Source organism: Mesoplodon densirostris, chromosome 14, assembly GCF_025265405.1.
Source record: "Mesoplodon densirostris isolate mMesDen1 chromosome 14, mMesDen1 primary haplotype, whole genome shotgun sequence".
Taxonomy (NCBI): Eukaryota; Metazoa; Chordata; class Mammalia; order Artiodactyla; family Ziphiidae; genus Mesoplodon; species Mesoplodon densirostris.
In genome coordinates, this window is record NC_082674.1 from 28,510,359 (window position 1) to 28,535,109 (window position 24,751).

Here is a 24,751-nt window from a genome sequence, read left to right on the forward strand (position 1 = left end):
TAGCATAATGCAGCATTCAAATGCTTATAATAGGCATCAAATAAAGGCAAATATTCAGCTTAAATGCTACTTTGTGCATTGCTGTTTACTGACACAGGAGAACACAGAAAATCTAAAATTGTCCTATGAATAGGAATTCAAGAACTGAAAGAACACATAAAGTATCCTCTCTCTTCAAAAGGTAGATATGAAAAACGCACAATGGAAGTACGGTATATGGACACAGAAGCTGAATGAAAGAGTTCCCAAAAGCCAATGATTTGAGCAACAAAATAAATAATGTAGTATTGGGTTATAAACCAAAGCAAAAAATAAATTTCCATGAGTCCACAATAATATAAATAAATGATTGAATGAATGAATAAGTCAATAAATCAATAAATAAGGAGACAAATCTTCCATGCAGAATTCCAAAAATTTGTGTAGATACTCCCTGTCAAGGAGGAAGAGCATAACCTAAATTCCTTAACTGAGAGTCTACCTAGTGACTTCACTCCAAAATTTATGATAGGGAAAGCGGGGAATAGAGTAGCTTTAGAGAGGAGAAACCTGACAAACACTACCTTAGACAAGTGATCAAGGTCCACATCAACAATGATAAATTATGCTGATAGTATATACCCTTGATATGATGTGGTGAGAATGGCATTTTGCTTCTGTGGTATTCTTTCCAAAATCTATAACCCCAGCACAATAATGAGAAAAACATCAACAAAACTAAGACATTCTACATTCTATGAAATACATGACCAATAACTTCAAAACTGTCATAAAATATAATGAAAGACTGAGAAACTGTCACACTTCAGAGGAGTCTAAGGAAACATGATGACTAAATGTGGAATCCTCGATGGGATCCTAGAGCATTAGGTAAAATTAAGGAAATCTGAATAGACTTTGAACTAATGTACCAATATTGATTCATTATATGTGACAGTTGTACTATGCTAATGCACTATGTGAACAGTAAGGGGAATTGGGTGTGGGATATACAGGAACTTTCTGTACTATCTCCACACCTTTTCTGTGAATTTAAAATTTTTCCAAAATTAAAAGTTACTTAAAGAAAAATGATGATATGGCTGTCTAGTCTTCACCTTCACTTTGCAAGTAGTAAAGGCAGAAAGTAAAAGAAACAACCTGAACATATCTTGAGTCCATTTGTAAAATGAGGGCAATAATACTACTTTCCTCATAGTGTTGTGAAACTAAATTGTGTTAGCATGGGTAAAATACTAACAATTGTACTTGACTTATATACAATGGGATCAAAATTATTACTATTAATTATAGTAGCAGTAATAGTATGACCACTCTTCCACAATCTCCCAAAAGACTGGCATTTGCTACAAATATCTGAGGTAAGTGTTTTACAAGAGCATAATGTCAGAGTAATGGCCCATCAGCTGATAATATCAGAATGACCATCTCCTGAGCAAGGTTAGAACGCTCTTAAAAGTCTGAGGTATATGTGTTTGCTAGAAAACACATGATTATCTGATTAAGAAGCATTTGAAACTTATAAATAAGGTGAAGATAGATAAAAATGTAAGTAAAATTGTAAAATTCTGAACTTCAAAGCATATAAAACATGGGAAAATGACAGTTTCATTCAATGTAATTATTATTATTATTAAGTTTCATTCAATGTAATTATTATTAATAATTATTATATGTTATTGAGTTCCCAATATATTGTTCTAGACTCTGAAGAACACATAAGGATGTGGTCAACCCACACGGAGACTTTTACTACTTGTGCGTTAGGTGGTAGTCCATGAAATCTCAACTTTTCAGCACTAGAAAATTCAAAAGATACATTGTATCCAATATCTCTGGTCAATAATGTGTACCTTTGAGGCATGTGAAATGATGCTCAACATTGCTAATCACTAGAGAAATGCAAATCAAAACCACAATGAGATATCACCTCACATCTGTCAGAATAGCTATCATCAAAATGTCTACAAATAAAAATAAATGTTTGTGAAGATGTGCAGAAAAGGGAACCCTAGTACACTGTTGGTGGGAATGTAACTTGGTACAGCCACTGTGGAAAACAGTATGGAGGTTCTTCAAAAAACTAAAAATAGAATTATCATAAAATTCAGCAATGCCATTCCTGGGTATATATCTGAACAAAACAAAAACACTAATTCAAAAAGATACACGCACCCCAATGTTCATGGCAGCATTATTTACAATAGCAAGATATGGAAGCAACCTAAGTGTCCATCAACAGATGACTGGATAAAGAAGATATAATGGAATATTACTCAGCCATAACAAGGGATGAAATTCTGCCATTTATAACAACATGGATGGACCTAGAGTGTATTATGCTTAGTGAAATAAGTGAGACAGAGAAAGACAAATACTCTATGTTATCATTTACATGTGGATAAAAAGTAAAACAAACAAATGAATATAACAAAAGAGAAACAGACTTATAGATATATAGAACAAACTAGCGGTTGCAGTGAGGAGAGGAAAAGGGAGAGGGGCAAGATCAGGGTAGGGGGTTAATAAGTACAAACTACTATGCATAAAATGAATAAGCTACAAGGATATATTGTACAGCATAGGGAAATATTGCCATTATTTTATAATAATTTTAAATGGAGTATATTCTACAAAAATATTGAATCACTGTGTTGTACACCTGAAACTAATATAATATTGTAAATCAACTATACTTCAATTAAAGAAAATAATGTACCTGAGGAATACTTAGAGACTGGGAAATACTGGGTCCAGGAATTTCCATAGTTTGAGTGATTCATGTTTAGATTATGTCAATGCAATGCACCTCTGTCCACATTAAAGCTGTCTTTATCTTAATCTGTTTGCCTATGGACCATTTTTTGTCCTTCCTTCATTATTCCTTTTTAATGCATCTGGAGATCTAGCTGTAGATGTAAAATTCCAAGATCAGGTATCAACTTCTCCTTCCCTTTTCTCACTCTCATAGCTTGATTTCCTTACAGCATTTGTCTTATCACTATACCCAGTTTCAAAACCCTATAGAGAATAAAAAGTTGAAGTTTGTATGTAAAGTTAAGGAAACTTATAACCAAACACATACCAGTAATTAATGGCAAATTGCCAATCACCATTAGTCTTTCCTTGCTTACCGTTCACTGTAAAGTTTTCACTCTAAAATTCTCTTGCTTCTACTTCTACATGGTGACGTATGAGAGAGAGATTAAGAACTCTCTTAAGCATAAGAACTCTTAAGCTCCATGGAGTTTTGATCCCCAGTTGTCTTCTGACTCTCCCATCACTACCTTTCTGACTCCCCTCCAATCTCTCATGTTGTGAATGAGGACAATTCCATTATAAGCATCCTTTTCCTTTTACCTTTTGCCCTGAGCAACCTCCTCAACCTGTATACTTTCCTTATCACCTCCACCTATATCTCTCAAAACACAGCATTTGCTGATGTCAAACTGGACTACCTGGTATCCTAGAGCAGACACTAAGCCTTTAAACCTTTGTCCCCTTGCTCTTTGTATTCCCCTTCCCTTCTATTTTACAAACCCAACTTTCATCTCACTATCTTTTCTTCCTAGGAGCTCTCTTTGATGATCCTAACAAGAAGAAATGTCAACCCCCTCTGATATTCCATCGTACTTTATCTACACTTCTCCCTTATATTTTTATAAGTAACTATGCCGTATATCAATCACAACATCTTGCACATTGTAGCCACTCAACTGGGTGAGAGTAAACTGAAAACAAGTTAGGAAAGAATGTTATAAAAAGTGGTATAAATGAAGACATATTTCAAAGGGAAAGAGGCAGGTGAGTGATATTGGTAATACTAAAATCTAAAAGTCACATCAGCCAAGTGGAAAATGCTCTATTTTTTATCAAGATACTAAAGGAATATCAGAAGGATGTCCTCCATTTGAATTTTTTAGGGTAACGTCAACAGAGGAGAGGGAAGTTATAATTTATTGGGAGTGTTAGTAGGGATTCAAGGCAAGGAAGGAATAAGTATGATTTGGGAAATGATATAAACTGCCAGAATGGAAGAAGATTGTACTTTGGGAAAACATGAAATAGGGGTATATGGATGGAAGAAAGCAAAGCATGAAATTGTACCTAAGATTGGGGAAGGACTGCTAAGGATTCTATTTCAAACCTTGAAAGGAAGTTCCCCAGACTAGAGGAAATTCACCCTTCAATAATGAAGAAGCAGGAGGAAGAGTGAAGGAGACTGGCTGGAGGATGGTGTTTCTAGTTGCTAACGACTTCACTGTTCAAACTAGCTTAACCAGTTTTCCCCTTTCTTTTCAGGTGTTGGTTTCAGCTGTTGTTTTCAGAAGTGTTGTGCCTCCTCAGGGGAAGTTTCCAGATAAATTCCTCCTGATGAGCTGCCGGTGGGTCAGGTTTACATCCTGCCTTATCTGTGGCAGAACAGATAATACCTTTTGAAAAGTGAAAAATATTTGCTTCTTGCTAAGGGGAGCTGTATCTCTCCCAGCTGGAAACATAGCTATGGGCAAGAGCCAGAAAATTCTCCGGTGCACACAGATCTAAGCCCATGCAGGAAGGGCATGGATGGAACCTGTCGTCCTTTCCATACCTGAAAGGTTTAATTACCAGCCTCCTTTCACCTGTAGCCAGAATTGAACTCCATTCCATTATCTGGAATGGGATACACTGAGTACAGCAAATGAGAACTTAAAAAATACTTTCCTTTATACAATGAGTAAAAAAACTTAAGATGAGCATATTAAAACACGTTTATTGCTATGAAGCAGAGACAAACATGCAGTAGCTCTTAGAGCAGTGGTTTTTTAATATCAAAAAGATGCCAGAATCACTATATTGTGCTGGTGTACTTCTGTCAGCATATGGGGTGTGTTTGTACACTGTGTGAATGTGGGTGTGGGCAGTGTTGGTGGGAGATATTTGTAATTTGACAATGTTTCTCAAAAAACTCTGTTGTTTATAAACACCACTTGAGAACCACTCTCCTAGGAGTAGGGAATATTTTCAGAGACTAAGTGGGACTGGACACATAAGGACAGCATTTATCTTTGCCCTGTGCCCTAAGCACCAATATTGCATTAATAAGAAATGGATATTTTATTAAATCTTTTTAGAAGGGTTGTATTTTCAAGTTGTGTAAAGTTCCTCTCAGAAAAATCCTCTTCAAACATGTCTTCTGGGAGTAATGGCTCCTTTTAACCTATTTTTCAGATCCCCTATAACTACAGAACTCTATCAACCCCATCTTGTATGCCCTTTATATTCAGAGCAATGTAGTTGTCTCTCTGCTTCATCCATTTTTCATCCCCACTTATTATTCAGTGACTTAGAACCTTTCCAATGAGATATCAAGGTAAGGTACATTATAATGCATATATTATATAAAATTTAAAATATTAAATATGAATATTAAATATAAATTATAATACATTTTATATAGACGAGAGGGATCATGTCAGAATCTTCCATGTTTCCCAACCCACTTCCTTCTGGTCTCTAACAAGACATGCCCTCTGCAGTTTAGGACTGTTCACCCTCTGAGATTACTCCTGACTTTGGGCTCAAAGCCCTAGCCATATCATGTATTTAGTTGCTGAAATATAACCATTCTGGATATGCAGACTTCTCGAGACCCAGATTCCTGTTCTATTCTCTTGTTTCACTGGCCTCTGAACTTCTTATCCACTGGACTCTTTATGTGCTGACTTGCCTGGGCTGCCAGGACTTGACTTGATCTCTCTCTCACATGCACTGTTCTTGGTACCAACCATATTCATCTTATCTAATTGCCTCCGAATGTTGGCTGCTCTTGGCTTGCCTAGCTGTGCTGATGCCCAAGTTTAATTCTTATATTTCTCTCCATTTGACATTGATCCTCTAAGTCCTCAGGAATGTAGTCATTAACTACACTTTTGAATTCTAGTGTGACTTGGTCTTCAAATTTTTGACTGAAATTGGAAGAGAACTGGAAGATTATACAACCCATCTCTTTTATTCAAGAGATAAGAAAACTGAGGTATAAAAAAATATTTGGCATTGCTAGAAATAAAACTAGAGCTTTCTAATTTCCAAGCCAGTGGTCTTGCCACTTAATCTTGCTCCTCCTTGCCAAAGTATCTGAAGGAAGACACTTGATATCTTGGGGCCTTAGTTTTTCATCTTTATAATAGAAATAGCTTCTAAGATCTCTCTTGAATCAGATTTTTGTGATTCATTACCACTACTCTTTTTTACTTCCAAATATACAGAGATTGGTTCTGTGAACAAGAACTGTTTGCTTTAAAAAAAAATACTACAGAGGATTAATTGCATATTTATTTCAAAATATTTTTACAAAAAAAAGATTAAGATGAAAATAATTTAGTCAATTTGTTTTGGTGATTATTGAGAGCCTTAGATGGAATTTCAACATCTCTTTATATGAATACTTTAGGACTACTAGTGTTTATCAACAAATATAACTGATATAAGTATTGGGGAGATTGGTTCAAAATGGCAGAGTAGAAGGATGTGCGCTCACTCCCTCTTGTGAGAGCACAAGAATCACAACCAACTGCTGAATAGTCATTGACAGGGAGACACTGGAACTCACCAAAAAAGATATCCCACATCCAAAGACAAAAGAGAAGCCACAATGAGATGGTAGGAGGGGCACAATCACAATAAAATCAAAGCCCATAACCACTGGGTGGGTGACACAAAATGGAGAACAATTATACCACAGAAGTCCATGCTCTGGAGTGATGGTTCTGAGCCCCAAGTCAGACTTCCCAATATGGGGGTCTGGCAACTGGAGGGGGAATTCCCAGAAAATCAGACTTTGAAGGCTAGAGGGATTTGATTACAGGACCTCAACGGGACTAGGGGAAACAGAGACTCCACTCTTGGAGGGCACACATAAAGTAGTGTGCACATCAGAACCCAGGGGGGAAGGAGCAGTGACCCCATAGGAGACTGAACCAGACCTACCTGCTAGTGTTGGAGGGTGTCCTGCAGAGGCAGGGGCTGGCTGGGGCTCACCACAGGGACAAGGACACTGACAGCAGAAGTTCTGGGAAGTACACCTTGGTGTGAGCCATTCCTGAGTCCACCATTAGCACCACCAAAGAGCCTGTAGCCTCCAGTGCTGGGTCACCTCAGGGCAAACAAACAACAGGGAGGGAACTCAGCCCCACCCATCAACAGACAAGCAGATTAAAGTTTTACTGAGCTCTGCCCACCAGAGCAACACCCAGCTGCACCTACCACCAGTCACTCCCATCAGAAATCTTGCACAAGCATCTTAGATAGTATCATCCAGCAGAGGGCAGACAGCAGAAGCAAGAAGGAATACAATTCTGCAGCCCATGGAACGAACATCACACTCACAGAAAGGTAGGCAAAATGAAAAGGCAGAGGACTGTGTACCATATGAAGCAACAAGAAAGAACCATAGAAAAACAACAAAATGAAGTGGAGATAGGCAACTTTCCAGAAAAGGAATTCAGAATAATGTTAGTGAAGATGATCCAGGCCCTCTGAAAAAGAATGGAGGCAAAGATTGAGAAGATTAACAAAGACCTAGAACAATTAAATAACAAACAAACAGAGATGAACAATATAATAACTAAAATGAAAAGGAATAAATAGCAGAATAACTGAGGCAGAAGAACGGATAAGTGACCTAGAAGACAGAATGGTGGAATTCACTGTCACGGAACAGAATAAAGAGAAAAGAATGAAAAGAAATGAAGACAGCCTAAGAGACCTCTGGGACAACATTAAATGCACCAACATTCTCATTATAGGGGTCCCAGACTGAGAAGAAAGAGAGAAAGGACCTGAGAAAATATTTGAAGAGATTATAGTTGAAAACTTCCCTAACATGGGGAAAGAAATAGCCACCCAAGTCCAGGAAGCACAGAGAGTCACAGGCAAGATAAACTCGAGGAGAAACACGCTGAGAAACATAGTAATCAAATTGACAAAAATTAAAGACGAAGAAAAATTCTTAAGAGCAACAAAGAAAAAATGACAAATAACACACAAGGGAATTCCGATAAGGTTAACAGCTGATTTCTCAGCAGAAACTCTACAAGCCAGAAGGGAGTAGCATGATATATTTAAAGTGATGAAAGGGAAGAAACTACAACCAAGATTTCACTACCCTGCAAGGATCTCATTCAGATTCAACTGAGAAATCAAAAGCTTTACAGACTAGCAAAAGCTAAGAGAATTCAGCACCACCAAACAGCTCTACAACAAATGCTAAAGGAAACTCTCTATGTGGGAAAGACAAGAGAAGAAAAAGACCTACAAAAATAAACCGGAGGAACTTCCCTGGTGGTAGAGTGGTTAAGACTTTGCCTTCCATTGCAGGGGTGCAAGTTCAATGCCTGGTCAGGGAGCTAAGAACCCACATGCCTTGCAGCCAAAAAGCCAAAACATAAAGCAAAAACAATATTGTAACAAATTCAATAAAGACTTTCAAAATGGTCTACATCAAAAAAAAAAAAAGAATCTTAAAACAAAAAAAAACTCAAAACAATTAAGAAAATGGTAATAGGAATATATATATTGATAATTACCTTAAAAGTGAATGGATTAAATGATGCTCCAACCAAAAGACACAGGCTTACTCAGTGGATACAAAAACAAGACCCATCTATATGTTGTCTATAAGAGACCGACTTCAGACCTAGGAACACAGACAGACTGAAAGTGAGGGGATGGAAAAAGATATTCTAGGCAAATGGAAATGAAAAGAAAGCTGGAGTAGCAATACTCATATCATATAAAATAGACTTTAAAATAAAGAATGTTACAAGAGACAAGGAAGGAAACTACATAACGATTGAGGGATCAATCCAAGAAGAAGATATAACAATTATAAATATATATGCACCCAACATAGGAGCACCTCAATACATAAGGCAAATGCTAACAGCTATAAAAGAGGAAATTGACAGTAACACAATAATAGCGGGGACTTTAACACCTCACTTACACCATGGACAGATCATCCAAACAGAATCTTAATAAGGAAACACAAGCATTAAATAACACAATAGACCAGATAGATTTAATTTATATTTATAGGACATTCCATCTGAAAACAGCAGATTACAATTTCTTCCCAAGTGCACAAGGAACATTCTCTAGGATAGATCACATCTTGGGTCACATATCAAACCTCAGTAAATTTAAGAAAATTGAAATCATATCAAGCACCTTTTCTGACCACACGCTATCAGATTAGAAATAAATTACATGGGAAAAAATTGTAAAAAACACAAACACATGGAGGATAAACAATACATTACTAAATAACCAAGAGATCACTGAAGAAATCAAAGAGGAAATCAGAAAATACCTAGAGACAAATGACAACAAAAACATGATGATCCAAAACATATGGGATGCAACAAAAGAGGTTCTAAGAGGGAAGCTTATAGCAATACAATCCTACCTCAAGAAACAAGAAAAATCTCCAATAAACAATTTAATCTTACACCTAAAGGAAGTAGAGAAAGAAGAACAAACAAAACCCAAAGTTAGAAGGAAAGAAATCATAAAGATCAGAGCAGAAATAAATGAAATAGAAACAAAGAAAACAATAGCAAAGATCAGTAAAGCTACAAGCTGGTTCTTTGAGAAGAAAAACAAAATTGATAAATCTTTAGTGAGAGTCATCCAAAAAAAAGAGGGAGAGGACTCAAATCAATAAAATTAGAAATGAAAAAGGAGAAGTTACAACGGACACCGCAGAAATACAAAGCATCATAAGAGACTCCTACAAGCAACTCTATGCCAATAAAATGGACAACCTGGAAGAAATGGACAAATTCCAAGACTGAACCAGGAAGAAATAGAAAATATGAACAGACCAATCACAAGTAATGAAATTAAAACTGTGAGTAAAAACCTCCCAACAAACAAAAGCCCAGGACCAGATGGTTTCACAGGTGAATTCTATCAAACACCTAGAGAAGAGATAACAACCATCCTTCTCAAAGTCCTCAATAAATTTGCAGAAGAATAAACAATCCCAAACTCATTCTACGAGGTCACCATCACCCTGATATCAAAACCAGACAAAGGCACTACAAAAAAAAGGAAAATTACAGACCAATATCACTGATGAATACAGATGCAAAAATCCTCAACAAAATACTAGCAAACAGAATCCAACAGCACATTAAAAGGACCATACACCATGATCAAGTGGGATTCATCCCAGGGATGCAAGGATTCTTCAGTATATGCAAATCAATCAATGTGATATACCATATTAACAAATTGAACGATAAAAACCAGATGATCATCTCAATAGATGCAGAAAAAGCTTTCGACGAAATTCAACACCCATTTATGATAAAAAACTCTCCAGAAAGGTGCATAGAGGGAACCTAGCTCAACATAATAAAGGCTATATACAACAAACCCACAGTAAACATCATTCTCAATGGTGAAAAACTGAAAGCATTTCCTCTAAGATCAGGAACAAGACGAGGATGTCCACTCTCACCACTATTATTCAACATAGTTTTGGAAGTCCTAGCCATGGCAATCAGAGAAGAAAAAGAAATAAAAGGAACACAAACTGGAAAAGAAGAAGTAAAACTGCCACTGTTTGCAGATGACATGATACTATACATAGATAATCCTAAAGGTGCCACCAGAAAAATAATAGAGCTAATCAATGAATTTGGTAAAGTAGCAGGATACAAAATTAATGCACAGAAATCTCTTGCATTCATATACACTAACAATGAAAGATTAGAAAGAGAATTTAAGGAAACAATCCTATTCACCATTGCAACAAAAAGAATAAAATCCCTAGGAATAACCCTACCTAAGGAGGTAAAGACCTGTACTGAGAAAACTATAAGACACTGCTGAAAGAAATCAAAGATGACACAAAAAGATGGAGAGATATACCAGATTCTTGGGTTGGAAGAATCAATATTCTGAAAATGACTACCCTACCCAAAGCAATCTACAAATTCACTGCAATCCCTATCAAATTACCAATGGCATTTTTTATAGAATTAGAACAAAAAATTTCACAATTTGGTTGGAAACACAAAAGACCCTGAATAGCCAAAGCAATCTTGAGGGAAAAAAACAGAGCTGGAGGAATCAGACTCCCTGACTTTAGACTATACTACAAGCTACAGTAATCAAGACAATATAGTACTGGCACAAAAACAGAAATATGGATCAATGAAACAGGATAGAAAGCCCAGAGATAAACCCACACACCTATGGTCAGCTAATCTATGACAAAGGAGGCAAGGATACAAGGGAGGAAAGACAGCCTCTTCAATAAGTGGTGCTGGGAAAACTGGACAGCTACATGGAAAAGAATGAAATTAGAACATTCTCTAACATCATACACAAAAATAAATTCAAAATGGATTAGAGACCTAAATGTAAGACTGGACACTATAAAACTCTTAGAGGAAAACACAGGAAGAACACTCTGACATAAATCACAGCAAGATCTTTTTTGACCCACCTCCTAGAATAATGGAAATAAAAACAAAAATAAATGGGACCTAATGAAACTTAAAAGCTTTTGGGGCCTCCCTGGTGGCGCAGTGGTTGAGAGTCCGCCTGCCGATGCAGGGGATACGGGTTCGTGCCCCGGTCTGGGAGGATCCCATATGCCGCGGAGCGGCTGGGCCCGTGAGCCATGGCCGCTGGGCCTGCGCATCCGGAGCCTGTGCTCCGCAACGGGAGAGGCCACAACAGTGAGAGGCCCACATACCGCAAAAAGAAAAAAAAAAAAAAAAAAAAAAAAAAAAGCTTTTGAACAGCAAAGGAAACTATAAACAAGATGAAAAGACAACCCTCAGAATGGGAGAAATATTTGCAAATGAATCAATGGACAAAGGATTAATCTCCAAATATATAAACAGCTCATGCAGCTCAATATTTAAAAAACAAACAACCCAATCAAAAAATGGGCAGAAGACCTAAATAGACATTTCTCCATAGAAGATATACAGATGGCCAAGAGGCACATGAAAAGCTGCTCAACCTCAATAATTATTAGAGAAATGTAAATCAAAACTGCAATGAGGTATCACCTCACACCAGTCAGAATGGCCATCATCAGAAAATCTACAAACAACAAATGCTGGAGAGGGTGTGGAGAAAAGGGAACCCTCTTGCACTATGGTGGGAAAGTAAATTGATACAGCCACTAAGGAGAACAGTATGGAGGTTCCTTAAAAACTAAAAATAGAACTACCATATGACCCAGCAATTCCACTACTGGGCATATTCCCTGAGAAAACCGTAATTCAAAAAGAGTCATGTACCACAATGTTCATTGCAGCTCTATTTACAATAGCCAGGACATGGAAGCAACCCAAGTGTCCATCGACAGATGAGTGGACAAAGAAGAAAAAAAAAAAAGGTTCTGAAGAACCTAGGGACAGGACAGGAATAAAGACGCAGATGGAGAGAATGGACTTGAGGACACGGGGAGGGGGAAGCGTAAGCTGGGACAAAGTGAGAGAGTCGTATGGACATATATATACTACCAAATGTGAAATAGATAGCTAGTGGGAAGCAGCTGCATAGCTCGGTGCTTTGTGACCACATAGAGGGGTGGGATAGGGAGGGTGGGAGGGAGACACAAGAGGGAGGAGATATGGGGATATATGTGTATGTACAGCTGTTTCACTTTGTTATAAAGCAGAAACTAACACACCATTGTAAAGCAAATTTTAATTATAATTTTTTTACCCCAATAAAAATTTTAAAAAAAAAGACACATGCACCGCAACGTTCATTGCAGCACTATTTACAATAGCCAGGTCATGGAAGCAACCTAAATGCCCATCAACAAATGAATGGTTAAAAAAGATGTGGTACATATATACAATGGAATATTACTCAGCCATAAAAAAGGAACAAAACTGGGTCATTTGTAGAGACATGATTCCAAAAGAGAAAAGCAAATATTGTATATTAACGTATATATGTAGAATCTAGAAAAATGGTAGAGATGAACCAGTTTGCAAGGCAGCAATAGAGACACAGAGGTAGAGAACAAACGTATGGACACCAAGGGATGAAAGCGGGGGTGTGGGGTGTGGGATGAATTGGGAGATTGGGATTGACATATATACACTAATATGTATAAAATAGATAACTGATAAGAACTTGCTGTATTAAAAAATAAAATTAAAAAACTATAAGTATCAACTATACTGTAAAAAAACCAAATATAAGTCTCTAATAAAATAAATAAAATTAGTTTCAATAGCAGACACTTTCAGTGATAAGTCATATTGATCTAAAACTTCAAATAATGTCAATTTTATCAGTAAAACTGAAAACATCAAAACAGCAGGAACTAATGGATGAAGCTCAGCTAAATGCTATGTTGAGTGATTAGGTGGAATTCTTGTACACTGAGGGCTTAAAATTTAAAGTGGTAGTATAAAAACTGACATGACCATAAGTAAATGGCATGAAGAAAGCAGGATATAATTAAGTCAATTCCCATTTCATTAAATAGCATTACTATAAAAATCCCTGAATGACATATTTCTGTGTCATAAATAATGGCTTATTTATTTCGACTAGTACTTAATAATAAAGTTCTATTTGATTAAGAAGGGAGGGGGCCATGTTTTGCTAGAGCTAATTGCTGCCACTTCTAATGCTCCTACCTAGGGAGAAGTTGGAAATGCCCGGGAAGAAACAGCACAGAGATTTCAGGATCTCCTCAGACACTGCTGCTCAAAAAGGGCATGGTAATATGAAGTTATGTGCAGTGGGCACAGAGGAAATTATCAGAGATGATGGCAAAGAAAAGAGAAACAGGAAGAATGAAGACCAGGAATAACACTGCAATGCCCTCTGTGTTGTGTTTGTCTCCATGTCTGATAAGAGCACTAATAATATATGGTAGAAATCAATCTGGTCTTTCAGAATAAAAGGCTAAAGACTAGAAGAATGTTTCTGTCTATTGTAACTGCACCCCGACGACCTTCCACCATCAGGTGTACCGATTTTAAATGTCATCATGCAAGGATATGGTCAGAAATGAGATTTATTAAATTCATTATTTCAGGAGTGTGATAATTCTGGAGGACAGTAACATTCAGGGTGAGTTTTTAAAAACGGGGGATTCAGAATGAACTGGCATGCAGGTCACTGCAGGTAAGGACGTATTTTTTGCTAGACGTGTGAAATAGTTCAATGTCAATATTTAGACACAAAAGAGAAGAAAGCCCAGGGTTCTGGGATATATCAATAAAAAAGTCAGAAGAAGTTGGCATGACTCCACACTCTAAGGCTGCAATGTTCTCTGTGGCATTCTCTTAATAGTGTTGCCTATCAGAGCACTTAAACTTTCACAGTTGTTCTTTACATGTCTGATTTCTTGCTAGGTTAGAAAGTACTTACAGGTAGAGATCTTATATCTTTATGTTTTTCTTCACAGTACAGTTCCCAACAGAGAGCAGCCCCCATCAGTGGCCATGTTGATTTCCACCTCCTAGTGCCTCTCAAATCCATCTCCAATGTCAGTGTTTGGTGATGTACTTCACAATCACATCAGCTCCTGCCTAGACTTCAATATCCTACATCTCATTTCTCTCAAATCCAGTCTCTCCTTTCCAACAAGAGTGATTTTTCCAAGACTAATATTATCGCTTTACTCTTCTACTTAACACCCTGGAGAATTCCCCCTTTCCTACGAGAAAAATTCCAAGTTCCTTAGCATGGGATTTAAAAATTCCCAAGTCAACTCTTAAAACATTTAATCCTGTCTCTTTTCCCCTTCGTGTTGTGGCCATTTCAGCCATCACTTATCCCACCTGGATACCCATATCCACTTGATAAACGCCTAATCATTCTTTAAGGTAATTCTTTCTCTAAGCTGTCCTCCAAAACAATACCTCCTCTGGCTTTTACAATATTTTAAAAAATTTATTTGCACCACTTTTGGCACTTTATTTGTAATTATTAATGTGACAGACATTATTAGTGAACACCTGTATTACAGACTCTTTCCTTTTGGACCCATGATTGGAATGTACTTCCCCTCTCACTTTGAAGGTAGGCATGGTCATATGACTTGGACAATGAACTACGTGAGGGAGAAACTATATGAAGCATTTATTTACTATGGCCGAACTCTCTATTTTCCTTTCTTCTCTCCTGAGACAATAGTGGAAGCACATTTTGATTAGGAATTGCAATACTGAGCCAACTCATGGAGGAGAGTTGCCCTACAGTGTACACAGCCCAGATATTCAGCAGACTGTGTTTAAGGCCCTGGAAGTTAGGGCTTGGTTTTTTTTATTGGTATTATGTATCCTAAATGGAATCATTAATTTCATTTCCTTCTCCCGCACTAGCTGTGAATTTCTTGAAAACAAGTACTGTGCTTACGGTATTCCATATATGGAAGAAGAATAAAGGGAAAAAATGAAAAATTAACAGAATGATATAATAGCCTGAGTGTGACTAATGTACATATATCCCTTGTTTCTCTTTAGAGGCTATAAAACCTCCTGTAGTTTTATTCTTCTCTGTCCCCACTTGTTCCTGATGATGTGAATTCAGTCTGACCAATACCAAAGTAAAATATGCAGTTCTTCATTTCCTGAGTTGCTATCAATACTTTAGTTTATTATGTTATTATGAAATGAGTATGTAAGGAACCAATTTCACAAGACTGACTGAAGCAATATATGTGCGTTTTAAAAGAGTAATCAAGGTAAAATTGAGTTCATTTTCCATGAAAATTTCATGTACAGCTACTAAAAGGAAACATTTCTGGCAGAGGCATTTTAAGGGCAAAAAGTTGTAGGTGCAAATAATCCGAATGTTAAATGTACTTGTTCTCTCATCTTGAAGGTAAATTTCAGGTTTTCAACACTAAAAATTCATTAGCACTCTATTTTCCCTCCTCCTTAGCTCAAGTGGACACCAGCAAACATTTGCATAAAATTTTGAACCATTGCCAATGCAAATGAATCTTTGATTCACTCCCAATTCTGCTTGATTCAGGATTCCTCATATAGTGGATTTGGGGACTCCACCCTCAAACCAGTTTCAGCGCTGGAACTCATTAATCTAAAGATACTAACTGGGGCCTCTGTGCCCTGTTTTTAACCCACAAGTTCCTACCACAAATCCATGCCTCATTTACAGGCTCTGTGTACTGTATTTTGGCAATTTGCCAAAGATTTAAATGCACAGTAAAAATTTCTACATGTGAAAATAAGTAAAGGCAGTCTTGAATTAAGTTGCCAATCCTAAAGTACATTCTAATTTTCTGTGAAATCTTTTTTAAAAATCACATAGCTTATTATTTTTCATCTGTGGAATAAAAAATTTATCGGGGAAATTTTTTCCTAGTAGGATAGAGATACTGAAATTTATAACATGCATCATTGCTTTGCTGTACTGAAAACAAGACTACCTGTCATAATCTACTGAGTTTCCCATTAAGCATAATATTAAGTAAATCACACTAAATGTTGGAATACCCTTCAATACATTGTGACACCAAGGACTATGTCTTAAGGACAGTGACTGTATTTTTCATTTTCAGTACATATATTTGAAATAGCAGTATAAGTTAAAAAAAATTAAATTTCACTAGTTATTATACATTAAACTGGTATATACACTAGAATTTGAAATTCTATGATTTAAAAATGGTTATGTTTATTTTGATCTCTGATGAAACTTTTGAATGTTTTAAATTATTAGCTCATTCAAATAGTAGTAGCCCTACTACTCTCAATCCTTATTCTAATAAACAGTTGCAATCTAGGGAATGTGTTAAAGGAACTATAGCAGTTTATAACTTATTTATAAGTTAAATAGAATTGACTTGTAAAGCAGGACTTGGATAGGTACAACTTTAGATTAATTCTAGGGCTTATATTTGGATTTCAAATGATAACTTGTCATCTTTTAGCAGAGAGTGTCTTTCTTTTTTCTGTAAAGGAAGAATAAAAAGTATACTTTTAAAAAGTAGAAAATATAGATAAGTTGATTTAAGTGACTTGTTTTCTTGCTTAAATCCTATTAAATATGCATATTCATTTTATGTTACAACTATAAAGAAATGAAAGTCAGAAGGAATGGCAAAATTAATTTGTTCTTCAAAGGACTAGAAGCACCAATTAAGTCCATCTCTTTAATTTTTCTAGAATTGTAGATGTGGAAAAGAGCTGCCTGTAGTTGTATGGAGGAAATACATTGGGTCATCCAAGCCTGGGTCATCCATCCTCATGGTATCTGACTGCAAGATAAGGCTATGGGTGTGTTATAAATTCCTTCAGTCAGGCCAAAGGATTAAGCCAGGCATAAATAAGTTAGACTTTTTAAAAGTGAAATGAGTTAGATGTGAAAGTATGAAGGGAACTAAATTTCACTTGGGTGTTTTTAAATAGTATTCCATAAGTGTATTTTTATTAAATTATCATTTGGCAATCTTCATAAAGACACCTGCTTTGAAAAAGATATTTTGTTTAACTCTTTGTGTAACTGATTTGGAAAACATACATGAAATCAAGCAAACAGCAATTTGAATTTATATATAAAAGAGAGCTAAATTATAGGCTCAAATAATTATAAATACGTTTTTCTTTCACCTATAGTAATGATTAGCAGGTTTTTTGAATGTGGGATGTTTGAGACATTTCTTTTTCTGTGATAATATACCCTTCAATGCAAACAATTAGGAATGATAATAAGAATTGGAAGATTGCTTTAAAACAGTTTTAAATATGTCAGAAAACCTATCCTAGGAAAAATTGCCCATCAGTAAGTAAAATCTACCATATTTATTTCCTATTTACAATTTATGCACCATTACTTCATTTTTTTATCTTTATGATTTACTTATTTTGGCAAAGTATTAAATTCAAATAGTCTGAATTTCTAAATACTATTTTTACACAAGTTCTCTATTTACTGTTTATCATTCGAAATTATAAATTGACTCCATAACATGGTGGGTGAGGATCCAATTTCACTGACTTCCATTCTTCCCCCTCTTCCCGTCCCCTGCACATGATTATATTTGCTTTTGATCAAATCTGTGTTCAGTGTCTCTATTATTATATCTCTGTAAATATTGTCCAGACAGAACATCTCGTAGAATATATTTTGTTCTGCAGTTATTTTTTCCCTGAAGGTAATTATTGTTTCACTTTTTTACATTTTGTTTGTACATCTAAATAAAATGCCCAGCCTCTTCTAACAGTTCCACTAAAAGCCTGTTGATAATTTATCAATTCTCTTTTTCTTCTTTTCCCTAGAGATACCCCTTCAGGTGCCCTCCAACTCTCCTGCTCCCATCTGGATTCATTACTCTCTTAGGTTTCAGCACAGGTACCACTATGGGCTTTCCCTTTCCCATGGTGGGAAAGGAATCTTCCTCATCCCTCCTCTGGGTTGATTCTCCTCTTTTCTGTTCTTTCTTGGTTTACTGCCTCATTTTACTAAAACAAAACCTACACTACATCTCTGAAAAATACTAAAAAGAGAGGTGAATTTTTAGGGACCTACTATTTGAATCCTTGGTTGAAATTCATTTTAACTCAGAATTTTGGCATTGCTTCCAATTTTGCTCTGGAGGATACACTGCTCTTGTTTTTTCATATACTTTTGCCTGAAATTTTCAAAAATAAACTTATTAATTTGCTCTTTTCTTTGGAAGCTTTTAGGAGTTTCTCTCTGTACCTGGTGTCCTAAAATTTCATGATTATATGCTTTAATGTGAATCTATTGTTTTTATTTCATTTTGCTGAACTTTTTTTTTTGGAGAGGCATGTGTGTTAGTTATGAGTAATTTTCTTAAATATTCCTTAGATGATTTTCTCTTTCTTTTTCCCATTTCACTCTCCTTCTTTCATGAATTCCATAGTTTTACTCTATCTCTTAGCACATTAATTTTATTTTTTGGACATCTCCCCATGCATTATCTCCATTTCCTTTGTATATCTTTCTGTTTTTGTTTTCTGCCATCCATGGTGGAGGTTTTCTTCAAATATCTGGTGATCTTTGTTCATTCACATTTGAGAGTAAGGCACTAAAAACTTCTTGATTCATGAGGCTCTATGTAAATTATGGAGCTTCATTCTAAGAGATGGGGTAGGAGTGTTAAGGACACAAATCTCTGTTGTTGCTGAAGAGCTATGCTGAGGAGTAGACTGGAAATTCTCACTCTTCAGAATAAAGATGTTCATAATGACATCTTTTTCCCACCCTCTTTTGGGCCAGTTGTCTTAGAATCAGAAAGCTCCTTAATTCAATTTTCCTGAAAATAGACTTCTTGTGGCCTGCAAGAGTAGAGGATGGATAGTCACTTGATTATGCAGGTTGGAGGTGAAGACCTGGTGTTCTAACTGCTCCACATATGTTCTTCCAAATGTCCTTTCTGTTTTTCATCCTCTTCTTTTCACGTTACATGCTGACTTGATTACTGAGCAATTATAGGATTCTTCTGCGCAAACAGACTTCCTTCTACATACAATACTCTTGAGTTCAGTTATGAAGAGTTGCTACTCTTCTTCTCTGCTATGTCATGTACCATTCTTCCATCCACTTTTTATCTTCATATATTCTTGTACAGGGACACACATGTGGCCTATTTCATTAAATACCCAGTTTTATGGGAACTCGTTAGATGTACAATAATTTCTCTTTCAAAAGGTACCACCTTTCAGGTTTGAATGATTCTCGATACTAAGATATGAACATAGAAAGTGAATAGTGATCATCTGCAACCATCTATATGCTTTAATGGGAATAACACACAGATGAGAATAAACTGAGGATCTGTGCTTCTAATGACATGATAGCCAAACATTCATTTATTTTTTCCTAAGAGAACAGAAATTATTTATTCAATGCAGAAGAGAAAACAAAAAAATGGAAAAGAACTTTGATAAATACTTGAAAAAATAAATGAACAAGAGTTTTGTTTGGTTTTTTATTTTTTGATATTTATATCATTTATCCTTAGAAAATAGAAGCAAGAAACTGACAGAGCAAGCAAGAATTCATTGGAGTTTCTAGAAAGAACAATTCTTTCTGTAAAAATGAGATGGTACTAGATTGCTAGTTTTTACACTTGTTCAAGTAGCAAAATGCCTGGATGTCATGATGTTCTTTGAGGAATAATGTGGAACATTAATTTAATACATTTATTTTATGAAAGTGTGTGATTTTAAAAAAATTGCAAAGTTTTTTTTTCCAAGTTTACTAAGACTTTTATATAAATGAGTGTTGAATTTTTCAAAAAATTTTGTTCAGCCATGGAAATGATCATATGACTTTTCTCCTTTACTTTGTTAATCTGGTGGATGATATTTATGAACTTTTTAAAGTTAAAACATCCTTTCATTTATAAATAAACCAACTTGGTCATTATAAAACTCTTTTTATATATTATCCTGGATTTGGATTTGAAAATATTTTGTCTTACGTCAATATGCTTGAATTGAATTAACTGTAGTTTCCCTTTTTTTTTTTTTTTTTTGTGGTATGCGGGCCTCTCACTGTTGTGGCCTCCCCCGTTGCGGAGCGCAGGCTCCGGACGCGCAGGCTCCGGACACGCAGGCTCAGCGGCCATGGCTCACGGGCCCAGCCGCTCCGCGGCATATGGGATCCTCCCAGACCGGGGCACGAACCCGTATCCCCTGCATCGGCAGGCGGACTCTCAACCACTTGCGCCACCAGGGAGGCCCCAAGTTTCCCTTTTTTGTACAAAATTTGTATTTGTTATTAATTTAATTGGAGTAATCTCTCTATGCGTACCTTTTTTTTGTTTGTTTCTTTCCTACAAGAGGTGGTGTACGTCCAAATTAAGTTTCTCAAATTTTTGATATAGTGAAGCTATCCAAAGTAAATTAGTGGGAATATTTTTGATCATTGATTAGATTTCCCTAATATTATTCAAGCTTGCATTTCTTCCCAAATCAGTTTTGATGTTATTTTTCTGAATAATGTATCTGTTTTTTCTGTATTTCTAGATTTATTGGCCTAAAATTATTCTGAAATACTGTTACTATCTTTTTATTCTGCACCATCTATTCTGATTTTCCTTTAGTTTATTCCTAACACTGTTAATTTGGGGTTTATCTCTTTCTTGATTACTCAAAGTGTCACTGAAAGTCAATTTTATTCTTCTCAAATGATTAATTTTTCTTTCAATTGATTATTAGAATTCTAGGTTATTAATGTGTATTAGTATCTTTTTTATTCCCTTCTATGCATTCTCCTTGTGTTCATCATGAGTGCATGCAATATGAAAATTATAAGTTAATTCCATTAAATATATAGTTTTTCTTTGTACCGTACTGATTAATTTAACCATTTCTACTTTTCCTTATACTCATTTAAAATTATATGTTTCTCTCTAAGTATTACTTTAACGGCATTCCAAAACTTTTGAAATGTGGCATTTTTCTTTTCAGTTATTTCAAAGATTTTAATTTCTATTATGAATCTATCTTTGACTCACCTATTTTGAAGTACTAAATGTTGTCATTTCTTAGCATATCATAATTTTCTAATTATCTCTTAAGTATAGATTTCTAGCCTAAATGCACTATGGTCATAAAAATTAATTTATATTATTTCTATCCTTTGAAATTTCTTGAGATTTTCTGTGTAGCCAGTAAAAGATCATTTTGGGAAAACGTCCATGTATGCTGAAAAACATGGGTCTTACTTTCAGTGAAGTCCAATTTATCGAGCTTTCCTTTATGGTTAATGATTTTAGTGTCCTTCATGAGAAATTATAGCCTACTCTAAGGGCATAAAGATGTTCTCCTATGCCTACTTTGAGAACTTTATTTTTTTACCTTTCATATTTAGGTCTGTGTTCTATCTGGAATTGATTTTTCTGTACTGTGTAAAGTGAGATCAAAGTTATTTTTTTCCCCAAATTGATGCCCAATTTAGGAACACTTATTAAATATTTAGGAACATTTATTAAAGAAGACATTCTTGGGCTTCCCTGGTGGCGCAGTGGTTGAGAGTCCGCCTGCTGATGCAGGGGACACGGGTTCATGCCCCGGTCCAGGAAGATCCCACATGCCATGGAGCGGCTGGGCCCGTGAGCCATGGCCGCTGAGCCTGCGCGTCCGGAGCCTGTGCTCCGCAACGGGAGAGGCCACAACAGTGAGAGGCCTGCGTACTGCAGAAAAAAAAAAAAGAAATAAAGAAGAAGACATTCTTTTACCACTGCATCACTGTGTCACCTTTGTCATAGTCACTTGACTATGAAAGTTCTGATTTGTTCCGGAATTTTCTATTCTGCTTCATTGATCTATGTCTGTGGTAACAAAACACTTTAATTATTAACCTATATAATACATCTTGAAAGGTAGTAGTGCAAACTGCCAACTTTTATCCTCTTCATAAGCTTTTCTTTTTCAGTATCTTCTTGGCTATTCTTGGTCCCTTGTATTTCTATATACATTTTAGAATTAACTTGAACCAACCTGTTAATTTCCACAATAAAATGTGTTCTGATTTTGATTGGAATTGCATCTGTATATTGGAAACTATACTATAGATATGTTTGGGTAAAACCACAAATAACAAAAGCCATTTTTTTTTATTTTAAATTCTTAAAACTGTTTTTTCCTAGCCTTATGGCATAGGCTGAGACATCTAGTAAAATGCTTAGGAGAAGTGATTGTAGTAGGCACCTTTATGTTCTCCTAATTTTGGCCTAATAGTCAGTATTTCACCATCAAATATGATACTTAGCACAGATTTTTATAGATAGCCATTATCAGAGTAGAAAAGTTTTTTTACATTCCTGATTTGCTAAGAGTTTTATCATGAATGAATACTGAATTTTTAATTTTGTCAAATGTCTTTTCTGAATTTATAAAGATAAGTGTATATTTTCTTTCTTTATTCTATATGATGACTAATATTAAATAATTTAAAAACTTTATGCCAACCTTTTTACTAGATAATGTCTACTTGATCTTGACATATTATCCTTTTTAAATATTCCTAAATTTTATATGTTGACATTTGGTTTAGAATTTTCCCATTTTCACATCTATTTCTGTGAAAGGAATTGACCTATACCTTTCCTCTCCTTTTTTATAATATCCTTGTCCTATTTTGGTAAGAAGGTTATAATAGCAATTTAAAGTGATTTATAAATGATTCCTATTGTTCTTTGCTCTGGAAACTTTTGCATAAGATTAGTGTTTCATGTATCTGAAATATTTGGAAAAATTCATCATAAAGCTGTATGAACTGAGATTTTCACGAATTTAATATAGTAACACTATATGATTTTTAAAATTTCTTCTTCTCTCAGTTTTGGAACATTTTATTTTTCTAGGAGGATATCCATTTCATGTAGAGTTTCTAATTTACTGTTAAAACACATTCATCATATACTTTAATTTTATTTTCAATACCTGTAGGATGTTTATTCATGCTCTTTTATTGCTGCTAGTAAAGCTAATTTGTGCCTTCTTTCCCTCTCTCTCTCTCTTCCTCTTGATCAATCTTACCATGAGTATCTCAATTTTATATATTTCCAAAGATAAACCTTTTTTATTAGTCAATTTTTTATTATGCATTTACTTTCTATTTCATAATTTTGCCTTTATTTATATATTTTCTTCCTTCTACTTTTACTGAATTTAACTTGCCTTTCCATTTTTAACATGCTATAGTGAATAATTAAATCTCATTCAATGAGGCCACCATCACCCTGATACCAAAACCAGACAAAGATAGCAAAATAAAGAAAATTACAGACCAATATCACTGATGAATATAGATGCAAAAAACCTCAACAAAACACTAGCAAACAGAATCCAACAACACATTAAAAGGACCATACACCATGATCAAGTGGGACTTATCCCAGAGATGCAAGGATTCTTCAATATACGCAAATCAATCAATGTGATACACCATATTAACAAATTGAAGAATAAAAATCATATGATCATCTCAATAGGTGCAGAAAAAGCTTCTGACAAAATTCAACACCGATTTATGATAAAAAACTCTCCAGAAAGTGGGCATAGAGGGAAGCTACTTCAACATAATAAAGGCCATATATGACAAACCCACAGCAAACATTCTCAATGGTGAAAAACTGAAAGCATTTCCTCTAAGATCAGGAACAAGACGAGGATGTCCACTCTCACCACTATTATTCAACATTGTTTTGGAAGTCCTAGTCACGGCCATCAGAGAAGAAAAAGAAATAAAAGGAATACAAATTGGAAAAGAAGAAGTAAAACTGTCACTGTTTGCAGATGACATGATACTACACATAAAGAATCCTAAAGATGCTACCAGAAAACTACTAGAGCTAATCAATGAATTTGGTAAAGTTGCAGGATACAAAATTAATGCACAGAAATCACTTGCATTCCTATATACTAATGATGAAAAATCTGAAAGAGAAATTAAGGAAACACTCCCATTTACCACTGCAACAAAAAGAATAAAATACCCAGGAATAAACCTACCTAGAGAGAGAAAAGACCTGTATGCAGAAAACTATAAGACACTGATGAAAGAAATTAAAGAGGATACAAACAGATGGAGAGATATACCATGTTCTTGGATTGGAAGAATCAATATTGTGAAAATGACTATACTACACAAAGCAATCTGCAGATTCAGTGCAATCCCTATCAAATTACCAACAGCATTTTTTACAGAACTAGAATAAAAAATCATAAAATTTGTATGGAGACACAAAAGACCCTGAATAGCCAGA